This window comes from Macrobrachium nipponense, chromosome 11, assembly GCF_015104395.2.
Source record: "Macrobrachium nipponense isolate FS-2020 chromosome 11, ASM1510439v2, whole genome shotgun sequence".
Lineage (NCBI taxonomy): Eukaryota > Metazoa > Arthropoda > Malacostraca > Decapoda > Palaemonidae > Macrobrachium > Macrobrachium nipponense.
Window position 1 is genome coordinate 103,738,033 of NC_061087.1, and position 11,947 is coordinate 103,749,979.

Here is an 11,947-nt window from a genome sequence, read left to right on the forward strand (position 1 = left end):
GTAAAAAATGTTCTGTAACAACAGAGGTTCCATCTAATAAAAGGAGCCCATAAAAACACCAAAATTATGAGAAAAGTACTATTTCAGAGACTGCTGTCTCCCTCTTCAGGTAGATGAATGAGAAAAAGTTCACAGAAAAGGTGGTATTTATACCAAGAGGTCCATCCACAAACAAGCCAATTTTAAGTCCACCCCCGCTGATAATCTTCCTCTAATCTTCTTAAGGGTTGGTTGAATGAAGACGTTGTCGATCGTGTCCGAAATCCATCCTCCTTTTGAGATGTTCATTACCTGCCTCTCTTTTATTAAGGCCGATTCCATCATTTGACTCTTGTACCGGCAGTTGCTGCTATAAATTACACGTGACAAATTCCAGTTTATTCTATGGTTATGTTCATTTATATGGTTGAAAATAGCCGAGTTCTGTTGTCCATACCTAACTGGACCGTTTGTGTTGTATTAATCTCTGGGGAAGGGATTTACCTGTAAATCCGATGTAAGATTGGTCACAGTCATGGCATGGGATTTTATTTCGTATACCAGAGTCCTTTGGAGATGTCTTTTGTTGGACGTTAATCAGGGATTTGGCTAAGGTGTTTGGGTAAGTAAATACAAAAGGGTTCGATTTTCAGGCGGGGGAGGTTTATTCTCTTAATCGTGTCCAGGTGGGGAATTATTATTTTATTGTTGGGTGTATCTCTGGGTCTTGTCTTTAGGGGGTCGGTAGAAAATTACGTTAGCTTTGTGAATTGCTTTCTCAATTATATGGTCAGGATATTTTAAAGACGAAAGTGCTTGCGAATTAGTTCAAATTCTTTTTCCAGGAATTCTGGGGAACAATTCGTAAGGCTCTTAAGAACAAGTTACTAGCTACACTATTTTGATAGAAATGTCATGATAGCTAAAGTAGTGAATGTTATGAAAGTGAGAACGTTGGTTTTCTGTATATGGTAAATTTGTATTCTGTCGTATCTCTGATTATAAAACATCCTTTTCTTGATGTTTTAATAATCAGAGATACAAACAGAATACAAATTTACCATATACAGAAAACAACGTTCTCTTTCATACATCACTACTTTAGCTATCCATGACATTTCTATCAAATAGGTGTAGCTAGTAACTTGTTCTTAAGAGCCTTACGAATTTGTTTCCCCAGAATTCCTGGAAAAAGAATTTGAACTAATTCGCAAGCAACTTTCGTCTTTAAAATATCCTGACCATATAATTGAGAAAGCAATTCACAAAGCTAAACGTAATTTTCTACCGACCCCCTAAAGACAAGACCAGAGATACACCCAACAATAAAATAATAATTCCCCACCTGGACACGATTAAGAGAATAACCAACCCCCTCGGAAAATCGAACCCTTTTGTATTTACTTACCCAAACACCTTAGCCAAATCCCTGATTAACGTCCAACAAAAGACATCTCCAAAGGACTCTGGGGATACGAAATCCCATGCCATGACTGTACCATCTTACAATCGGATTTTACAGGTAAATCCCTTCCCCAGAGATTAATTACAACACAAACGGTCAGTTAGGTATGGACAACAGAACTCGGCTATTTTCAACCATATAAATGAAACATAACCATAGAATAAACTGGAATTTGTCACGTGTAATTTATAGCAGCAACTGCCGTACAAGAGTCAAATGATGGAATCGGCCTTAATAAAAGAGAGGCAGGTAATGAACATCTCAAAAGGAGGATGGATTTCGGACACGATCGACAACGTCTTCATTCAACCAACCCTTAAGAAGATTAGAGGAAGATTATCAGCGGGGGTGACTTAAAATGGCTTGTTGTGGATGGACCTCTGGTATAAATACACCTTTTCTGTGAACTTTCTCATTCATACTACCTGAAGAGGGAGACAGCAGTCTCTGAAATATAGTACTTTTTCTCTATTTTGGTGTTTTTATGGGCTCCTTTTATTAGATATATATATATATATATATATATATATATATATATATATATATATATATAATATATATATATATATATATATATATATATATATATATATACTATGTCAGAGTGAGAGAGAGAGAGAGAGCTTTATATATATATATATATATATATATATATATATATATATATATATATATAGATAGATAGATAGATAGATGAAAATAAATGATAATTTCGTGATCAAGTTATTCATATGTACTACATATATTTATATATATATATGTGTATACTATATATATATATATATATATATATATATATATATATATATATATATATATATTCGTTAAAAGCAATTGCTTTAGTGGCATCATAAGTTTTCTTGCAGGTATCTTCATACCGACGAAGTTTTTTCCGATTCTCGTTCGTCAATTTCTGGTGAAATATACGCAGACTTCCTTCTTCCATTTATTGAATTTTGTCACGACAGCTGTTTCGCCTTATGGCATTATCAAGCGACTACTGACTTACAATCTGACCTTTCGGCCTATTTATCTCATCGTGTGGGAGGTATGACCTCGAGGTATGGGTACTGGTTAGTCTAGGGATTAACAGCTTAAGGGCGTTGTTTTTAGTTACAAAGAATATAAGGACATATGTACTGGGACAATAAGAGTGAAAGTTTAAACAGTGGTTAAATAAATATTCAAAATACAATGCCATGTGCTAGAGTTTCCTTAAATGTATGTTTAAAATTTAATATGTTACATGTTGGTTTTAGATAAAAATTACAAAATTACATACAGGAATGAAAATGAATATAGAAATCTAAATACGGGAGTACAAATATAGTATATATTTTATAGCATGCATAAAGGTACAAGAGATAATTTCTGTTTATACATAAATGTGTATGATTGGAAATTTGAGTGTGTGTGTGTGTGTGTGTTGTATCCTCCAAAATGGTCTACGTTTGGTTAACGGTTGCTGATTCGTGTTGGGGCGGGTGGGGGTCTCAGCGACCTGAGTAAGGATGTTACTTGACTTTCGCTGACGCCTGGGTCTTCTCATGCCTTCCAAGGGCGCGATGTTCTCGGTGGATTGGGGCGCGCTGTCTGGTCCCTGTTGGCTTGGGTATTCCTTCTCCTGCTGGAGGGGAGTATATGGTCCGATTCTTGTTGGACGTTCAAGGTCGGCTTCTGAATAGCGATGCTCACTGCTTCCCCGTTATTAAGAGGCGACCGTAGTTGTCTTCTCTGTGTACGACCTGGGTGCCTCTATGAGCTCTTGTAGAGATGGCTTCCTGTCGTGAACATCTATGTAATGTTGATGGATGGCCCCTTGATTGTTTCTATGTAAGGTACCAGCAAATCATTCAGCAAATCATTCAGTCCTGAATGATTTGCTGGTACCTTACATACCCGGTGCATATTCACTGAAATCAGCGGTGGAGTTTATTGATCTCCTACAGGAAAAAGGAACCAGAAGACGACATTGCCTCACTCGACGTGGAGAGTTTGTTTACGAACGTTCCCGTCAAGAGAAACGATCGACATCATTCTTGATCGTGTATACAGGTCGAGAAGAACCCGCTGCCCATTTCCGAAGATGTCCTCCGAGAGATGCTGAAAGCTAGCACTACAGAAGACCCCTTTCCTCTCTCATCAGGGGGAATTATTTCGACAAGTAGACGGAGTCGCCATGGGATCCCCACTAGGGGTCCTCTTTGCAAATATGTACATGGCCACCGTCGAAGAAAGGACCTTTAGAGAACATCTAAAACCTAGGATTTATGGGCGGTACATCGACGAGATATCGTCACAATAAAAGAGCCTGAAGATACCAAAAAACTAGCAGATGCTCTGAAAAGAAACTCAGTGCTCAACTTCACCACAGAGCAAGCCAGCAGAAGACTTTGCCATTTCTTGATGTCCTGGTAAAACAAAACAACAAGAAGGACAGTTTAAGACGACCGTTTATACGAAAGCAACGAACGCTGGGCGTTGCTTGAACGCACGCGGGGAGTGCCCGGACGCATATAAAAAGTCTGTCGTGAGTGCGTATGTCAACAGAACCTTCACACACAGCTCATCATGGAAAGATATACATAAAACGAACTCGACCGAATTCGCCAACTGCTGACAAACAACGGGTATGCAGATCAAATTATCGAAGCAGCAATAAAAAAGAAAATGGACGAATTTTACCAACCCAACACCATGGCGAAAAACGAGGAAAACAACTTGATTATTTACCATCGTGTACATTATGGGTCTGCATACAAGGAGGATTGCTGCACACTACGCGGGATAATAAACAGAGGCGTAAACCCCAAAAGTCCCTTACCATAAAATAAGCCTCAGGATATATAGTAAGCCCAACCTTGTAGCAGCCTTAATAATGAAGAAACAGCACCGCTCCGGGGGGACCGAAGGAGATGTGCACGAATGTAGTTTACAAATTTACTTGTCCAGAGGAGGTGTGTAAACCTCACAGCCAAAACTACATCGGGCACACTACAACGCCCTTCGGAGACGTCTGCTGGCTCATAGAAATCAAGGGGCCATCCATCAACATTACATAGATGTTCACGACAGGAAGCCATCTCTACAAGAGCTCATAGAAGGCACCCAGGTCGTACACAGAGAAGACAACTACGGTCGCCTCTTAATAACGGAAGCAGTGAGCATCGCTATTCAGAAGCCGACCTTGAACGTCCAACAAGAATCGGACCATATACTCTCCCCTCCAGCAGGAGAAGGAACAATAACCCAAGCCAACAGGGACCAGACAGCGCGCCCCAATCCACCGAGAACATCGCGCCCCTTGGAAAGGCATGAGAAGACCCAGCGTCAGCGAAAGTCAAGTAACATCCTTACTCAGGTCGCTGAGACCCCGCCCAACACGAATCAGCAACCGTTAACCAACGTAGACCATTTTGGACATACCACACACACACACACACACACACACACTCAAAATTTAAATCATACACATTTATGTATAAACAGAAATTATCTCTTGTACCTTTATGCATGCTATAAAATATATACATATATTTGTACTCCCGTATTAGATTTCTATATTCATTTTCATTCCTGTATGTAATTTTGTAATTTTTATCTAAAACCAACATGTAACATATTAAATTTTAAACTACATTTAAGGAAACTCTAGCAACATGGCATTGTATTTTGAATATTTATTTAACCACTGTTTAAACTTTCACTCTTATTGTCCCAGTACATATGTCCTTATATTCTTTGTAACTAAAACAACGCCCTTAAGCTGTTAAATAAGCCCCTAGACTAACAGTACCCATACCTCGAGGTCATACCTCCCACACGATGAGATAAATAGGCCGAAAGGTCAGATTGGTAAGTCAGTAGTCGCTTGATAATGCCATAAGGCGAAACAGCTGTCGTGACAAAATTCAATAAATGGAAGAAGGAAGTCTGCGTATATTTCACCAGAAATTGACGAAACGAGAATCGGAAAAAACTTTCGTCGGTATGAAGATACCTGCAAGAAACTTATTGATGCCACTAAAGCAATTGCTTTTAACGAAAATTGTATTAGAGAAAAAAAACTATGCCCTAAAAGTATATATATATATATATATATAGATATATATATATATATATATATAGATATATATATATATATATATATAATATATATATATATATACGATATATATATATATGTATATATATAATATATATATATATATATATATATCTATATATATATATATATATATATGTATATGTATACATATATATATATATATATATATATATATATATATATATATATATATATATATATATATCTACATATACATATATATATATATATATATATATATATATATATATATATACATATATATATATATACGTATATATATATATATATATATATATCATATATATATATATATATATATATATATATATATATAGTGTTTGCTTGCAAGAGAGAGAGAGATAGAGAAAGAGAGCCCACGTGTACCTATTCACTGCTAATACCTCCTACATACTACGTGAATACCAAACATTTCATCCATTTGCAAAATAAAATAAAGAAAAGCCGAATAAATGAAAGAATCTGCATTGGGGGGAGGGGGAGAGACTGCAGTACCCAGCCTCGTTCTACAACAGCTTCTATAATAGACCCAAAGTGAATCAAATAAAAGACTGAAATAAAAGTCTGTTTCGGACCCACAATAGACTGAACAGCAGAATGCCAGAGTCAATCGAGGTACAAGAGACTGATCTCCATTCAAACGGAACCTTTAGATTCACAAAATCGTCACAGAAAGAACAGGAAAAAGTCCCATAAAAGTTATTTACCTGTTAATTCAGAGTAACAGAGGAGCTGAATTTGAAACGAAGTGGTGACGAGGTGGTGGTTTCGTAGAGGTGAGAGAGAGAGAGAGAGAGAGAGAGAGAGAGAGAGAGAGAGAGAGAGAGAGAGACTCGTTGCAACCTAATGATATAATATATATATATATATATATATATATATATATATATATATATATATATATATGTATATATACATTAATATATATATATATATATTATATATATATATAGTATATATATATATATATATATTATATATATTTATGTGTGTGTGTGTGTGTGTGTGTGCGTGTGTTATGTATAAGAGAGAGAGAGAGAGAGAGACTCATTACAACTTAAGGATATAAATGGTGAGAGAGAAAGAGAGAGAGAGAGAGAGAGAGAGCGGAGTTGACCCTTCTTGACCGGAGATGACATAACAGGATAACAAGATTATTGATTTGATAAGTACACGTACACGTGAAGGAGAAAGAGAGATTTTTGAACTACATCATCGACTGTATTGGTAACGTGACAAAGAAAAAAAGAAATGGTTGACACATTTGGAATAAAAATAATAAAATCTTTGTATTTTTAATTCAGTCTAGGACTGCATTCAGATATTGCTGACTGTAATATATTTTGTGGGGTTTCTTTCTTTATTTAATATGTAAATTTTGAAATTTTTTCATAATTTACATAGGAGACATGACTAGAAAATGGAAAAGTTAAATTTTTTTTATAAATAAGATGAGAATGATTCCTGAACAATGTTTTTTATTATTGAAAGTTAAACACTGGATGGCCAACACCAGCATTTTTCAACAAGCTCAAAATTTGTCTGGTTTAATTTGTTTTTGCTTAATCGGGGAGTAAGCCTACTAGCTACTTTGTAATTGTTGTTGTTCTTACTGTTGTTGTTCTTGTTTGGGGGGTAGGAAATCCCTATGGAACAACCTAAAAAGGTCTGAAAAAGTTGCTTTGCATTGATTTAAAGATATAGGAATATTTGGATAGGATATTTATGATTTATTTATTTGAATGAAATATAAAAAAAATAAATAATGTGTGTTAAACTGTACAGAACAATTATTTCTAATAAAATGTAGCGCATTTATTTTAATTTTCGCAGGTGAAACAACGCTCTATTTGACCTTAGATTTTAGCACGTGGCCTGAATAAGCTGGCGGTCGGATCCCTCCTTTTTTTTGTGAAAGTTAAACACTAAATAGCCCTTCAAAAGATGACAAACTTCCATATTCTCACAGATAATAATAGCAACAAATGCAAGTGTGAAAGCTGAACACTTCAAAAGATGACAAACTTTTATAGTTTCACTGATAATAATAGCAACAAATGCAAGAATTTTTTTTTGAAAGTTGAAAACTAAATAAGCCTTTAGGAAATGCAAGATTTTTTCAATGAGTCAGATTTGCCCACGAAGTAAGCAAATTGACCCAATTAGCAGTAAATTGATCTAATATTCCAGTCATTAATCTTCTGACAGGATGTTTATGAGAGTGTCAGTGAAGCTAAAACCTTTGTGACATTTTTCACTTCGTTTTTGTTGGGAAGAAAATAACCCCATTATATTCCAGATTTTGTTTTTGAAGCTTATCAGTAGTTAGGAAAGGTGTTGGGAAATCGGGGACTCTATCCTAGAGGGAATATGATGTCTATTATGAAAAGGGATTTATCTCTTGTTAGCCTGGAACTATTATTATTATTATTATTATTATTATTATATTATTATTATTATTATTATTATTATTATTATTATTATTATTGATCTCCTTTGGCACGTTGCTTGCCAGTTTTAGCATCACTGAGAAATCCTTGTTAAGGAAAATAAAGAAGACTATGCAAAATTAATGGAGCTAATGCAGCAACCCTTTTTAATAAGACTTGTTCAAAAGAGGGCCTACCCCAAGATATTATTATTATTATTATTATTATTATTATTATTATTTTTTGTCTATTACAGTCCTCCAATTCGACTGGGTGGTCTATCACAGTGTGGGGTTCCGGGTTGCTTCCTGCCTCCTTAGAAGTCCATCACTTTTCTTACTATGTGCGCTGTTTCTAGGACCACACTCTTCTGCACGAGTCCTGGAACTAATTCATCCTCTAGGTTTTCCAGATTCATTTTCAGGGATCTTGGAATCGTGCCTCATAGTGTTCCTATGATTATGGGTACAATTTCCACTGGCATGTCCCATATCCTTCTTATTTCTATTTTCAGGTCTTGATACTTATCAATTTTTTCCCTTTCTTTCTCTTCAACTGTGGTGTCCCATGGTATTGCGACATTAGTGAGTGATACTTTCTTCTTGATTTTGTCAATTAACCATTATTATTATTATTATTATTATTATTATTATTATATTATTATTATTATTATTATTATTATTATTATTATTATTATTATTATTATTCAGAGGGTGAACCCTATTCTTGTGGAACAATTCCACCAAATGGGCCACTGACTTGAAATTCAAGTTTCCAAAGACTATTATGGTGTTCATTGGAAAGAATTAAAAATGAATCGTCAAACCAATAAATAGATAGAAATAAATGTGAGGAAAAGATTAAATTACAAGGAGAAAGTTTGATAACAGAATTTAATCTCATTCAAAGTCAAACTAAAGATAATTTTTGATATATTAATATAGAAGCTCTAGAAGCCCAACAGATAAATTCCTATAGTAGGAAGAATCATTTTAGAATTTATTCTTTTTAGTCAGATTTTGTTAAGGCTGGAGCTGATTCATAGGGACATTTTTTGGAGGCTTAAAGTTTTCTTCTGTGCCCACAATATCAACCTCTTTCTCCACCCAGCCCCCCCACCTCTCTCTCTCTCTCTTTCTCTTTGTTTTTATTTTTATTTTCATATATTTTCATATTTTCTTTAGTTTTAGTTTTAGACTGCTATTGTTTTTGACGTAGTATCCCACTCTCTCTCTCGCTCTCTCTTCTCTCTCTTATCTCCTCTCTCTCTCTCTCTCTCTCTCTTTGTTTTTATTATACTTATCCTTATTTCTTACTTATATATTTTTTTAATTTTTTTGCATTTTTGTTCTTAAAGACACTGCTAGTTTTGACTAGTATCTCTCTCTCTCTCTCTCTCTCTCATACTGATTTCCAGATTTTAACAACAATGTCCCGAGAGCGACTAATCTCTCTCTCTCTCTCTCTCTCCTCCTCTCTTCTCTCTCTCTCTCTCTCTCTCTCTCTCTCTCCTCTCATCTCTCTCTCGTCTCTCTCTTGTTTTTATTTTTATTTTCATATATTTTCATATTTTCTTTAGTTTTAGTTTTAGACTGCTAGTTTTGACTAGTATCTCTCTCTCTCTCTCTCTCTCTTTGTTTTTATTATTCTTATCCTTATTTCTTACTTATATATTTTTTTTTTTTAATTTTTTTTTTTTTGCATTTTTGTTCTTAAAGACACTGCTAGTTTTGACTAGTTATCTCTCTCTCTCTCTCTCTCTCATACTGATTTCCAGATTTTAACAACAATGTCCCTAGAGCGACTAATCTCTCTCTCTCTCTCTCTCTCTCTCTCTCTCTCTCTCTCTCTCTCTCTCTCAAAGCTTTCACTAAGACGACGAAAATGGGATGAGGTAAGTCCATAGAAAATATGACCACGGAAGGAAAAAGTTACTCTATCAAAGTAAGAGACCTTTAGGAAGTATCCAGGAGAGGGGAGTGGGGGTGGTGGTAGGAAAGGAGGGGGAGGAGGTATGGGAAAAAAGGGGGTAGGGGGGAATAAATGTGAAAATTATGGAAGGACGTCATCTGGAGATGACTCCGCCCACAAAAGACAACTTTTTCAAAAAAAAAATAAAATAAAAAAAAAAAGCGGACTGGAACAGAAAATTCTTTGAGAGAATTCTTTCTGTCTGTCTGTCTGTCTGTCTGTGATATAGATAGCTACGATCTAACTTCTGTATTATTATCTAATTACCAGTCTGTCTATGTCTGTAACTGTTTATGCATGTATGTATGTAAGTATGTATGTATGTAACTCCCCAACTGCTGCAAAAAAAAATTTCCATCAATCCGACTTTATATACTTTATATATGTATGTGTTTATGTATGTATGTATGTGTGTATGTATTTATGTATGCACACACACCAAAGGAATATAGATCCAAAGATTTCGTCTTCCCATCAAAGTAATTTTCGGAAAATTGAAAAATGCATGCGAAGAAAGTTTTTTTTTTATATGTATATATAGAATCGACCTAAGTTGAACTTTTTTTATGAATAACTAATTTCTAGAAAGCATTTTCCGTGAAGAGCTAACCAGAAGAAAAAGCTTTTTATATTTAATAAGCCAAATCATGTAGAGCTCTTAAAAGAAGAGCTTTTTCTGTAGAGCTGACTCGTGTGGAGCTTTATCAAGGAGATTCTAGCCTCTGAAGGTTCAAGATTGCGACTATGTGACGCCAGAAAAAACCCCCACTTGCAAGCAATCAATCAGTCGATTTATCTTGCGTCATGGGGCCATTTTTATGGATATTTTAAAAAAGCATTTTACCGTTTGTTAATGGATAGCTTTTTACCTTTACATATAAAGCGTAACACTTGCAAAATTATTTCCATCAATCGAATCCCTAAGCAGATTCTCGCTAGGAATCAATTCCGGGACGTTTTGTCGTTTTAATTCTTCGACTTCCGGTCCCATTCCTTTGGCGGCGAAATTCCAAAACGAACGACGAAATTTGCGAATTCCCGAAATGTTGAAGATCGGTTTGAAATTATTTTGGGACGAAATTTGCGAATTCCTGAAACATTGAAAATTGGTTTGAAATTACTTTGGGACGAAATTTGCGAATTCCCAAAATATTCCGAATTGCTTTGAAATGAAATTTGGACGAAATTTGCGAATCCCCGAAATATTCAAAATTTTAAAAATTAGTTTGGGACGAAATTTGCGAATTCCAGAAGTATTCAAATTTTAAAAAATTAGTTTGGGACGAAATTTGCGAATTCCAGAAGTATTCAAATTTTTAAAAATTACTTTGGGACGAAATTTGCGAATTCCCGAAATATTAAAAATGTTGATAATTACTTTGGGACGAAATTTGAGAATTCCCAAAATATTCCAAGTTTTCAAAAATTAGTTTGGGACAAAATTTGCGAATTCCTGAAATATTTAAAACTTTTAAAAATAACTTTGGGAGGAAATATGCGAATTCCCGAAATATTCAGTTTTAAAAATTATTTGGGACGAAATTTGCGCGTTCCCGAAGCATTCCAAGTTGATTTAAAATTACTTTAGGACGAAATTTGCGAATTCCCGACATATTCCAAGTTGATTTGAAATGACTTCAGTCATTTCCAGCGTTGTTATTATTCAGCCTCTACTGTGTTAGCTAATTTCGAATGGCGCGAACAATAGTATTTTATGAAAACAGGTTTTGCGTCCGAAAACCGTTTTTATATATTTTTGGTGTTGGGGGGGGGTGGCGGTTGGCCCTGCAGGCTATCCGAAATATAAATATGAGCAATTTGGCGTTATAAAGGCAAGTATTTTTTTTTAGCTCCACTTTTATAAATAAACATATCGAGTTTTAAATTGAAAAATAGCATTGTATAATTCTTTGATATTATTCGAGAAATTAATTATATTTTTTTTTTGTTGGAAATTATATGACGCTGCAATTG